This window comes from Sturnira hondurensis, unplaced genomic scaffold (genome assembly GCF_014824575.4).
Source record: "Sturnira hondurensis isolate 20B ecotype Veracruz unplaced genomic scaffold, ASM1482457v3 Scaffold0024758, whole genome shotgun sequence".
NCBI lineage: Eukaryota > Metazoa > Chordata > Mammalia > Chiroptera > Phyllostomidae > Sturnira > Sturnira hondurensis.
The window spans coordinates 1,733,157-1,747,188 of record NW_028097389.1 but is presented as its reverse complement, the minus strand read 5'-3'; the positions used below and the strand labels follow the sequence as shown (position 1 = coordinate 1,747,188).

The window sequence follows — 14,032 nt, the reverse complement described above, 5'->3', positions numbered from 1 at the left end:
CTTACACTTCAGGTAAATCTTAAAGAACACATAGTCGTTTACCAGTCTGGAAAGATTTAATTTAAGCAGTGATTTTTAACTCACTGAAAATCTGGCATTTCAAAAAATATTCGGCACTATTTAGGGACTTTTTGATTGTCACAAATGGATAAGGTTGGGGGTACTATTCATATGTAGCAGATAGAGGCCAGGGATGCTGCTAAATGTCCTATAATTATAAGGACAGTTCCACCCCCTTCCCTCCCACGCAACCACGTAAACTGACTACCTGTCGTAAATGGTCAGTACTACCAAGGCTGAGAACATCTGAATTTGAGGTATGATAAGCAAGAGGAAAACAATAAGTGGGAAAATAAATTCTCTTGGTCTGTGTAAATATAAATTGCTTCATGTGCAAAGAGGGATGGGGGGCAAGGAGCCACAGTGGCTACTGCATTATGGAGAGGAAAGAAGGGACTGTGTTTTCTGGAGGTGTGGGGATGGCTGAGGACACAGCCTTGTCTGCAATGTGCAGTGGTTTCTGCACAGTAATGAGAAATTCAAATAAAAATGAATCTTCCAGTTTTCTATTTTAAAGAAAAAAATTAACAGATACGTAGACAGTTCAGTGAAATGGTCCCATGATCTTAAAATATATAAAAAAAACTAAGTAAAAAGTAATATTATGTTGTTTATTATTTTGGTCAAAAATCAATAGAGGCATATATGTGTGTGCATAAAAATGCTCACTCAAAATTTTTTACTAGACATATAATACAGGCTCCCACATCCTAAGATTGCATCCTCTGTTCTCAATATCTAGTCATAGAAGAAGCTGGTCACATGATTGCTATTAGGCCCCAGATGGAGAGAGGGTTGTTGTAGAATATAGATCATATTTTAACCTCTGAAATAAAAACAATAGAGTCTGTATGTGGCATAGGTTCTTAAAAGACTGCTGGTTCTCTTCAATGTTGCTATTCCTTAAACCAGCGCCTTATATAGTGCCTGGTAAATACTTACTGAATGGCTGTGTGTATGAGTAATAAATAAAAAAACAAACAAAACAAGAGAAAGTAAAGAAGAGGAGGAAGAAGGAAGGGAGGAAGGAAAGAAGGAAGGAAGGCAGGAAGGGAGGGAGGGAAGGGCAGATAGTAACGGAAAGGTTATACCTGTTAAAATCTCAGAATTAAGCTTCTGAGGGCAAGTTTTTGAGTGTTCTGACCCCTGCTGAATTCCCAATAACTAAAAGTCTGCCTGATACATATTAGAGCTCGATAAATATTTGTCAGCTGAATGAATACCCTACTCTCACCCTACTTCCTGCTTTTCAGTATGCATACAAAACTTTGGGGGGGACAGGAAGAGGCAACCAAATAGCCAGTAATTATTTTAGTGATGACTGCATTTTGTGCAACAGATGTATTAATTATAAATTAAGCTACATTGTGTAGAAGGGATGCAAAAATAAAATGAGAATAAATAATAATTTAGTCAAGCTTGGATCTTCAGGAATAAATTACCTACCTTGGCTATGTGTGGATTTGTGATTTCAGAGTCAGGCATTGTGTGTGCATGTGTGTGTTTCTGTGTGTGCATTGGGGTGGTGCAGTGGTGGGGAGGGAGAGAGTGAACATAAGATTGCTTTGTTAAGATAGATTAGACAACATGTAAGAAGCAATAGGAGATAACTTCTTTACTAAATACATTTCATAGGTATGTTATTTTACATGGTACTAGAGATCTTAAAAACACACATATTGGAAAGATTTTTACCACAGCAATGTTTTTATTCTTTTACTTGCTCCCTACTTCATTCACCAGGCTTGTCTTAAAGTACAAATTTCTAGGAAATTGTTTTCCCTTATAGCACTATTTTATAAACACATCATACTGTTTTTTAATTGAAAAAGTGGGATATAAAATTTTATATAAGCAAGTTAAATATTTGGGATTTTTATATATTGATTTTAGGTTTGTTATAAAAATAGCCATTCATAGGAGAGAGTAGATCCAGAATAAACAGTGCCATTCAGGGAGTCAGAACAATTAGGGAAGTATTTTTCATTTGTTTGTTTCTGGCATAAATATATAAACAACAAGGCGCTTTGTATATCAGGCACGTTACACTCCTTGTAAAGTGTCGATTTAGCACCTAATTCTTAAGCCTGTATAGCTCTTGGCATTGTACCTACTGAAAGAAGTATTTGGGAAAAGGTTAAGAAATTTTCACCCTGGTTCTGGAGCCACAAATTTGAGACCTCTGTGCCCCACCCCCCAGTGCATTCATCTGGTAAATGGGATAACAATTCTTTCTCTATTAAGCTGAATGTACAACTAGATTGAAAAACAATTTTAAATTGATTTTTTAAATTTTGAATGCTTTATGGTAAAGTTTATGAGAATAGCAATATACTGTGTATTAAAATAAGCCAATTTTCTATGTTAGAGTTCATTCTCTTATTTGGTAGACAGCCGTTTGTTAATGTGAAAGTGCTCTATAAAATTTGATGATTTGTGGAATGCTGAGCACTTGAAATGATTTTTTAATTGAGAAGACTTTTGTGGTTGGCTGTAATTCCCTTTTGTGGGAGGATTTCGACTATATTAAATGTAGAATTCTGAAAGTTTGAAACTCATTCAGGAAAAAGGTAGATGGTCAGTATCATTTTTCTTCAAAGCTCTTAAAATTTATATGAGAGGTCACTCCTGAAGGCATGTCGTGTTTTTCTCATAATTCGCTATATCTGGACTATTTCAAAAGTAAATTATTAACACAAGCACTAATTTGAAATTCCATACCCCTTAAAATTACTAGTTAAGAATAATAGTTTAACTTCAGTGTCCCCCCTTTTTTTTTCCAGCACGGAGTTTATTAATGGGAGATAATAAGCCCGTCTGCTATTTCCTTTTGTTTTGGTTGCCACTACAATGTCTATTGGGAAGAAATGTTTAGGAGTGATTTTGCCTTTGAAGTCTCATAAACATTAACAAATGCTATTTGATTCACTTACAAATTATATGAGAAAAGCCATGAAATTTTCCTAACCTTTTCTGTAGCTCAATAAATCACAAACAGACAAGAAAGTTAAGCACTACTTCAGTGGAAAATCAGCAGACAGATGTAGCACACATTCCCCTCAAAATAATTCAGAACCTGTTTCAATTTATCAAATGCCTCTTTTATCTGTCAAAACAATGTCCTTTCTCAAATAAAGGGCATTGTTTCTGCAGCAAGAAAAAGGTTCTGATGTATTGTTATCTGCAAATGGATGGCGGAATAATGGAACAACAGGCAATGTTTCAAACCAAGAGATCAAAGGGCAGCATGCATTACAAATCTTGTTAAAATAAACGAGGGTAAGAGCATAATTCTAATAAAGACATTTATAGTCTTAAACAATCGCTCTCTTTTTAAAAGAGATCTTTACAAACGAACCCAAATCTTCTCACAAACACCAAAAGGTTTTGCTGCTTCTCTCAAGGAAGTTCAATACTCAAAGGAATGCAGATTTGTAGAACTCACTCACACAACCAGATATCAGCACCTTTTGTATGTGCTGACATTGTAGGATTTACTGATTCTACTAATCTTTCTATTTTTTACACTTATCCATGCACATAGTATTCGAGGAGCAAGACATTGTTTATAACATATCCAAATATAAAACACACATTATTATGAAAACACTTAACCAAATGTGCTTATTTTGTAAAATTAAGCTAAAAATAATGTCCCTTATTGTAAGCAATTTTTCTTCTTGAGTGATCTTAGTCTTTGAGTATATAGCATCTAAAATAAAACCGCTAATTAGAATTTGAGATGAAATCTTTCCTTCTTTAACAGTATCAAAGAAAGTTCAAATAAAATTATGGCAACCACAGAAATTACGGCTGTGACCTGTGTCTATACAATCCGTTAAGCTGTTATTTCCTAGCCATTGTCATCCTCAAACATTTGCTTTAACCTAAACCTGTCAGATATTTAGGATGATCGTTGCAGCCAAGTTGATCTGGACCTGAAATATGACAGTGTAGCCTGACGCATCTGTCTTCTGTGTGATTGCGGGTTGATGTCTTTAAAAAAAAAGTTCTGCAGGCTGACAGGGTCCAGAGGGGAGAGGGGAGAGAATCATAGAGGAAAAGGGGATGGACTCACATGAACAAGTATAAAGGACACATGGACAATAACTAAGGGTGGGGGGGTGGAAAGGGGAGGGAGGTGGGGAGCATGGGGCGGGGGGCGGGCAGGGTTGGGAATATAAGACAAAAAGCTGTACTTGAACAAGAATTAAATTAAAAAATTATTTAAAAAAAAGTTCTGGCTCTTTGCTTTGTTTAGATTTGTTTTTAAATGCAACCATGACCTTTGTTAGTTGCTGGAGTAGTATCTTCTTCAAGCAAATCTATGGCCATCTTGTCTGAAAAAGAAATTCTAAGTTCAGTAATAACCTTTGGGATCGATGACTATAAAATGCAATAATTCTTTATCATGAAGTGATAAAAAAAGAATTTGTGACTGTGTAGATGAATACAAACCTACAGCTGGGTAGACTTTTAAAACTACTGGGTAGTTATTATAGCCACATTGTCCACATCAGTTATCTGAGAACAATTCCTGGAGATGAAAAATATTTTGTTTTGCATAATATAATATATACTGTGCTGTTTACTGCTGGACACTAAGATTGTAAGATAGTGTGAGTAAACATAATTTTTCCATCTAAAACATAGTTTTCTCACTTATACCAGTACATATTTGAATTAAACAATATATATTTAAAACAAATGCGAATTAGGCAATCAGGAAATGGCTGGCATTAAGTTAACATTGTTACTTCTCTAACAAACGCTTCTGTATTCACCAAAATCCTTGGTAAAGAGGATTTCATGAACACGACTTCCGCTCACAGTTTAATACAGCCTATAAAAAGAATGGCCCTTTGGAACATTCAGCTCAAAATGGTCTAGTTGGTCATGGAATTGTTTCAAAGTGTTTTAACAGACAACATAACCACCAATCCAAGCCAGTTGAAAAGTCCCCGATTTCCCATCACTCGCTACTGACTGTGCTGGGCACTGGTGGCAGAAAGAATACCACGACCTCCTCCTGCACCAGGAAAATCACAAGCATGTACTAAAAGAACAGCTGCAGTCTTTCAGTAACTTTGTCTATCATCTTGTACATGCCAAGTCATAGACTTATGTACTATGAGTTGAAATTAAAACACCAAGCTTCAAAGATTTTTTAAAAGAATTTGTTACCCTGAAAGATGTTTTTTTCATGTTATAGTTTACTTCAAAAATATGTTTATACTCATATATCTACATGCTGTATGCCCACAATCCCATTTATGTGTCCATATACTCAAGAAATGTGTATATGTAGGTGTGTACAGACATACACATACCTACAGTCACCTACTTATCCAACAACCCATTCATTTACCCATCCATCTAGTATCATTAAAAGCTTGAGTCAGATTTGAATTCAAATTTTGTCTCAAGAGCTATATGACTTTGAACAAGTTAGTAAAATTCTCTATTATAACTTTTCCTCATAAGACTATTCACCGACTTGAGGCACTGAGGGGATGGGGTCATAGGTCCTGTTTTCTTTCTCAGTAAATGTAAGTTCTGGGTAGAGAGATATTTCACAGGAACCTTGTAAAATGTATTGGTTTATTGCAATATATGACATTTTGCATCAGGAAGACTCGTGTACGCAAATCCCAGGATGCGTTCATTGTTTCCAATTGCATGGTCAGTGTTGGAGATCTCTTCATCTCTAAGTGGGTTGACCAAGAATGTCCAAGAATATGCCTCTATTAACAGAATAATATATTTGAAACAAACACAGGGACTTACTCATTATCATAAATACGACCTTCAAAGATCTGTTTAAGATATGTTATTTAAAGTCGAAGTACCTGAGTATGGGGTCTGGTGAATGCTTATCCTTAGAATTTACCTTAATGCTAAATTAATATAAGAATGCATAGAATACAAAAATGTTCCTATTTCAAGTGATATTGTAATCCATTGTAAATTGTTATGCTTAGAAACACATAGGAAAGTTTATAAGATTAATAAAATAAATTCTGAGAGAACTTTCCATCAATTCATGGTGGGAAAAATCAGAGGAAAAACTAAAATCCTCCAGCGGACAACTAACAGCAGGGAAGACCTCCCACAAAGGGCAGCATGGAGACACTGAAAAGGAAGGTGAGCAGAGATTATCTGGGGAACGACTTCTGTCTCTGACAAAAGTGTTATATTAATCTGTGTCTACAAACTAAACCGGCAACATGTGGGTTGTGTTTGAGGCCTACACAATTCAGATAAACAATGGCTGCCTTGGTGAATTGTATTGTTTGGTTAATTTAGAGAACTCAATGAGGGGAGAAACTTCATCATACATGTTTGAAGTATTTGGCAGTGCAAATTACTCATTGCTTCTTCAAATTTTAATTTTTAATAAATAGTTACAGTACAAGATAGCTTATAAAATTGGTTTATTTCCAACAATGTGTAATACTGTTTAAATTGGTGCATTTTGTGATATAAACTAAAATAGATAAGCCATATAGAGGCTATTACAATATTGCTTGTCTCTACCACCATGGCGCATCTTTTGAAAAGCTCAGTCATGTTTTGATCACTTTATGATCTGTTTTTAAAATCTATAAACAAAATTAAAAGTAGTATTAAATCATAAAAGAGAGGGTAAAATCATCAAGAAACAGTTTCTAACAAACTGAAGGAAAATACCAGACTTTATTAACTGTAAGGACATTTGACAGTAAAGAAATACGCTCTCCAAGCTTTTGATTAAGATGAAGAAAACATTAACAGACTAAAGCAACAGTGATAATGCAACAATTTAAAACAACAAAAATACCTCTATGAATCTTAAGTCAATAACTTCCTTCTGAAATACAAAATGTGCTTGGCATAGAAAATTAATGTGATCTCTTGCATGTAAATTATCATATTTTAAACAAAAGATATCCTCAAGAACCATTTTAATCTTTGCTATACTTTACATATGGTACTTTCAAATTCATATTTCAGTGTTGACATATTTCAAATAAAGAAAATGGACTGTTTTAATCCTTTGCATGGTGTTTTCATTCAATTAGCTCTATCTTTCTTTTTCTAGGCAAACAAGATGGCAATTTACTCAAAGTCAACCCACAATAACATATATCAGCTGGAGTTGAACAAACACAGTCCTGCTCATGCTACATGTTTTAAAATCAAACAATTTTAAATAAAAGCAAACATGAGCATAAATAGTGTTTCCCTATAGAATTTGACTGTTGACAGAAAAAAGATAAAAACAAAAATGGTTTGAATTTGTAAGGAAGTTAAATAATTCAGGAAATGTTTTATTAACTGATAGCAGAGAGAACAGGACTTCAGTCTGCATTATGTAGTAATGAAAGAATAAAATATATGATATGTGGCTTATTAAAAAAACCTCTTCCTACCATATTAAAATTACTTCAGGTAGTTGAAAACCACATTCTTATCAAGCACTCACAAAAATACAATTCTGTTTAAAAATGTTTTTTTCTTAAATCTTAGTTGCAACATTTCAAAGGTGAAAGAAAAAGTTTATCAGTACAGAGTTTTAAAAAAGCTTGTGGTCTATATTTTCAACATATTACAACAGAAATTCAGAGGAAACAGAATCTTAAGCCACAGATAAATACTTTTATTTCTTTTAGTGTTTTCTGTTTGGGATCTTGGACTCTTACCTTCATAGAAATATTACCCTTGTATGATAAAAACAGAAGTTTATGACCTCAAAAATATCATTGCCAAAATATTTGTTATCTCCCTTTTTAGATGAAATAAATGATGTTATATGTATGGAAAATTTATAAATGTATATAATTGGGTGTTTTTAAAATTTATTATTGTTTATTGTCATTCAAGTAAAGTTGTCTCCGTTTCCCTGCTACCACTTTCTCCCCGTCAACCACCCCATATCCCACCCTCAATCTGGAGAGAATCACGCTACATAAAATAATCCATGAGGTAATTGCATATTTATTCTAAATTGTAAGATCAGAAATGGAATTCCTTTTTTTATCGTTCAAGTACAGTTGTGTCCATTTTCATCCCACTGTGCACCCCCACCCCACCCATCCCCACCCGCCACTCTCAAATGTACCTCCTTTGGCTTTGTCCATGTGTCCACTATATGTGTTCCTTGATGGCCTTTCCCCTATTATTCCCTATTATCCCTCTCCCCCCCTCCTCTCTGGTTACTGTTAGTTTGTCCTATATTTCGATGCTTCTGGTTGTATGCTGCTCACTTGTTTGTTCTGTTGATTAGGTTCCAGTCAAAGGTGAGACCATTCAGTATTCGTCTTTCACTCCCTGGCTTATTTTATTTAGCATAATGCTTCCCAGTTCCATGCCTGCTGTTGTGAAGGGTAGGAGCTCCTTCTTTCTTTCTGCTGTGTAGCATTCCATTGTGTAAATGTACCACAGTTTTTTATCCACTCATTTACTGATGGGCACTTAGGTTGCTTCCAGAACTTGGCTATTGTAATTGTGCTGCTAACATTGGGGTGCATAGGTTCTTTTGAACTGGTGTTTCAGGATCCTTAGGGTAGAATCCCAACAGTGGAATTGCTGGGTCAAAAGGCAGGTCCATTTTTTAGTTTTCTAAGGAAGTTCCATATGTTTTCTACTGTGGTCACATCAGTCTGCATTCCCACCAGCAGTGTAGTAAGATTCCATTTTCTCTCCAACCTCTCCAACATATGGAACAACATATTGTTGTTTGTTGATTTGTATATGATAGCCATTCTCACCGGTGTGAAGTGGTATCTCACTGTGGTTTAATTTGCATCTCTCTGATGGCTAGTGATGCTGAGCATCTTTTCATAGGTCTCTGGGCCCTCTACATGTTCTCCTTGGAGAAATTTCTTTTCAAGTCTTTTGCCAATTTTTCAGTTGGGTTGTTTGTCTTTCTGAAGTGGAGTCATGTGAGTTCTTTATATATTTTGGAGATCAAACCCTTGTCCAAGGCATCGTTTGCAAATATGTTTTCCCATATGTTTGGTTCCTTTTTCATTTTAATGCTCCTTATAAAGTTAATTTATTGATAGAATTATGTGCCAAATCAGTAAGACTAAGCAAATGTATTTTGAAAAATTTTAAAGTTATATATTTACAACCTACCCTCATACAATTTAAGTTACATATTGCTATAAGAGAGGTGTGAAATTATTCATTACTGTTCTGGGATTCTGGAGCCTCTATTTCCTAGCTATATAAACTTTGATATATTCTGATCTTTTATTCCAAATTTCTGTGTCAAAAAATTGACATCATAAAGTGGCTATGATGACAGTGAAATATTAAATGCATTTAGCATAAAAGATGCCTTTTTAGTAGGTCAGCCTTTATTACTCACTTTAGTTTTCCTGCATTCTGCAGACTGCTTGCTCACAATAGTCCTCAGTGCACAGTCTCTTGAAAAAACAAGTAAGGGGCAGAAAAAGGTTTAACTCAATGACAAATTTAGTAAAACATGGGTCTTTTCTGTGGTGCTTTAGGAATCTTAATTGAAAATATGACCTGAATTGTCCATGACCTTATGAAACTTTATACTTGAACTTGCTACATGTTGGATTTTAAAAGTAGAAGCACTGAAGGGAGTACTCCTGTACAAGGCTAGTAGCAGTGTCACTTGGTACAACTTGTTTAGTCTGTGGAACTTTGTGCAAACCTTTTATAAAACACATGCACAATATAAAATTAGAGCCAAGACACATTTATAACTTTTGACATGGTAATTCTACTTCTAGTACTTCAATCTCCAAATATAATAGAGAAAATGTAAAATAACACAAGCATAATGTTGTCACCATAGCATTATTTAATATGAGGAATAACTGAAAATGATCCTTACATCAGTTACAACATAGAGACTCTTAGTGTGATGTGTGGCCTGTGATTAATGATTAATAAATATTAAGACAAAGAGAAAATACTAAGTCTGCAACTATAAACAGTTCTCTCTATTATTCCCTCGATGGGGTATTATGCACACCATGATGAATGCAGTTACATGAACAAAGGCTCCTGGCAGAATATTAAATGGATATAGAAAGGCTTAAAAGCACATTAATATAACACCTAGCATAAAAGGAACATAGGGAAAATTTAAATAGGCTAGTTAGATTTGTAGATGTTTGTTTTTTCTCTTCTATTTGTGTTTTTATTGATTATTATAGTTAAGAAACAAAGAGAAAGCATTTACAAAATAAATCAAGGTTTGTGTTTTTACTGTACTATTCATTTTAACTAATGAGGAGAAGAAAACGTGTAAAAAGTTTGCTATTGTACACATCCACATATGTACCTCAAGTGCCAGTCTTATAACTACCCTATCTTCTTACCAGCTTTTTACTTCCCATCTTGAGGAGTTAATTTATAGCCACTGATACAGGAAAAATTGTTATAAAGAGATAACGTATACGAATTTTTATCACTCAGTGTCAGTATTCACAGTGGTAGAATATATAGGCAGACGAGACCACAGCATTGTTTAAATGGGTTCACCTGAGACTGTGTTTAACTGTGGTCATTGTCCTATATAGAACCACTGGTGTGAGTGCGGCCTCTATAAATTTTGCTAGCTGACAGGACACTCACTCAACACATTTTGAAAAACACACCTTGTGCTTGCTACAGAGAAATCTTAGCAAACACATTGTTCTATGGTAAGCATGCAAACTCTTATATTAGTAAGGGTATCTCGAGAAACTTTCACCAAAATCTTGGTGGGTCATCAGGAAAAGTGTCATTTAAAATCTTCTTTTTCAGTGTCGCTTTATTTTCAAGTGCACTTTAAAACTATTATTCTTAAATTATTTTGTAAGCACTTTTATATTTCCATATATAAGTCAAAATATAAAATGATGCCAGTTATGTAACTAGCCCATGGACTATGGGCAAATATTTAACTTATCTGTATATATGCAGGTGTATAAGTGTATTCTTAAATTCAAAACAAATAAGTAATTCACACATAGAATCATATAAGGATTATTAACTACAAATAAATATCCTTCATTTTTTTAAGAATGTGAACCATCCTCTTTACCCTTACCCCAATTATTCCCTCCATGTCTGCCTTGTCCATACACAAAGCAAAGCAAGAAAAGTTAGTAGAAAATTCAGTTAGAAATGAGTTTTATTATGCAGTGTAGTATTGTTTTATTAATGTGTCTTAGTATAATATTGGGCAGAATTTCTTCTTGAATGTTGTCTGTCAAATTTTTATACTGTTTAGTCTACTTCCAAGTAGTATATATTGGAATCCTAGAAAATAAATACCTGAAGTAACATAAAATTATTATTTAATTAATTTTCCAAAATAAAGCTCTTGAGATATACCTAGAAAAACTACAAATATGTATAAGAACAATAATGAGGAATTATTAAATGCAGCTCTAAGAGCAAAGAATGATAATATCTATTAGGACTCAATAATTTCCAGGCACAGTGACAAATTCTTTTGCAAATAGCTTTTTATTTTGAATTAGTAACAAATAAAACAGAGATTTTTTCTAGTAATTTTTCAGATGAGACAAAAGGCTTATAAGATTTTAAAACTTGGATTGTATCCTAAGAACCCTAAAACACCAATCCCAAAGAACATATGCACTCCAATGTTCATAGCAGCACAAGTTACAATAGCCAAGAGTTGGAAGCAACCTAAGTGCCCGTCAGCAAATAAATGGATCAAAAAACTATGGTACATATACACAATGGAATTCTATGCGGCAGAGAGAAAGAAGGAGCTCCTACCTTTTGCAACAGCATGATGGACCTGAAAAGCATTATGCTAAGTGAAATAAGCCAGGTGTTGAAGGACAAATACCATATGATCTCACCTTTAACAGGAAGCTAAACAACAAAACAAACAAGCAAGCAAAATATAACCAAAGACACTGAAATAGAGAACAGGCTGACAGTGACCAGAAGGGAGGGAATTTCAGGGGAAATAGGGGAGGGATTTAGAGGAACAAATATAAAGGATACATGGACACCAACTAAGAAGGGTGGACATGGGAGGGAGGAGGGAGCACGGGGGTGGGATGGGATGGGAGTAACAGACAGTAAACTGTACTTGGAAAATAATTAAATAAATTAAAAAATTAAAATGATAAAGCAATAAAAAATAAAATAAAATAAAATAAAATAAAATAAAAAACTTAGAGATTTCTCAGAATTGAAAATCTTTTTTTTTTGTTTTTGAGACAGGGAATATGTTATTCAAACCCATTAGAGAAACAAACAGTTGAGTGTATAACAAAGAACTGTGTTTTAAAGATGAAAACATAGGCCAGTCATTGTATATGAGAGTATACATTGCTACACACAAATAAACTGATCAGACCAGAACTTTTCAAGGTTTAACACAGAATAGGCTGTCCTGTGAAAGGAGCACTGCTATGATATTTTACCTTTAGTCTCCTCTCCTTCAACAGAATCCACGCCAGCCTCCTCGTACTTCTTCTCAAGGGCAGCCATGTCCTCACAGACCTCAGGAAACTCTTCTTCCTCCATGCCTTCACCCAGTGGACAAAGGCATGCTTGGCATAGATTAGGCCAAACTTGTGGTCCCAGTGAGCCCAGGCCAAAGCAATCAATAGCTGTGGTGTTGCTTAGCATGCATGCACACACAGCTCACTCACTGGGCTTTGACCAGGTGTCCACCAAGTACCACAGTGGGAGTCTGGTAATTTATGCCAACTTTGAAGCCAGAGGAACACCAGACCACAAACTGGATGGTACATTTTGTCTCAATGGCAAAGGTGGCAATGGCATCTTTGGGAACCACATCATCATGGTACAACAGCAGAAAGCCATGTTGTACCATGGTGAGGGTCACATGTCACCATCTGGTTGACTGACTCCACTCATTGATGATCTCTGCTACAAAAGCTGTTCAGGGAAGGCTTTGTCAGCAGAGATGGCAGGGGCACAGGTGACCTGATGGAAGTAGATGTGGGGACAGGATACCAGGTTTGTCTAAAATTTGGTCATATCAATATTCAGGGCTCCAACAAATCCGAGGGCAGCAGTGATGGTGGTGGACACAATCTGAACTAGTAACCTACTCAGGTTAGTATCAGTTATGTTCTCAGTATAGGGGTTTCTACAACAGATGCCATAGATGGCTTCTTTGTCATCATGAAGGCACAACCAGAGGGCTCCAGGGCCATCTGGGTAGCGAGGGTGGAGTTGTAGGGCTCACCTATAGCTGTGGAAACCTCAGGGGGCTGCATAGATAGAGAACTCCAGCTTGGACTTCTTCCCATAATTGAAAGAGATGTTCCATCAGCAGGGAAGTAAACCCAGAAATGGTTTGCCCGTGAAAGCTGTGGAAAACAAAATAGCCCTGAAGACCTGTGGCCTGGTCAGTCAGTTTCCAAATTTGGTCCAACACAAGGTCAATGATCTCCTTGCTAATGGTGTAGTGCCTGTGCGCATAGTTACCAGCAACGTCTTCCTTGCCCATAATGAACTGCTCAGGGTGGACGAGTTGGCGGTAAGTACCAGTGTGAACTTTATCAATGGCTGCGGCTTCCAGGTCTGTAAACATTACCCTGGGCACATGCTTGCCAGCATCTGTCTCACTGAAGGCGGTGTTGAAGGAGTCATCTCCCCAACCCCCAGCAATGGTCTTGTCACTTGGCATCTGGCCATCGGGCTGGGTGCCCTGTTCCAGGCAGTGAGTTTTCAGTGGGCGCTGCCAGTCTGGCCTGGTCAATGTGGATGGAGATGCTCTCACACACAGTTGCTGCCATGTGGCTGCCCAGCAGATGGTGGAGAGTTCAGAATTAAAAATCTTGATTGAATGATACCTGTTGTATAATACAAACAGCACTTTCAAAGCTGCAAAATGTGACTGATCAGGAAATACCATTCTAGCATACATGAAAAGTGCACATTGTTTGTGGCTGGCGCTGGAATGCCAAAGCTACATACAAATAAAGAAAAGCAGAATGAAGATGAA

At 35.9% G+C, this 14,032-nt stretch overlaps 1 pseudogene; it reads right to left on the bottom strand.

The window, feature by feature from the left end:
• Positions 1 to 12,462: 12,462 nt before the first annotated feature.
• Positions 12,463 to 13,744, bottom strand: LOC118981803 (tubulin alpha-1A chain-like; annotated as a pseudogene).
• Between the last annotated feature and the right edge of the window lie 288 nt (positions 13,745 to 14,032).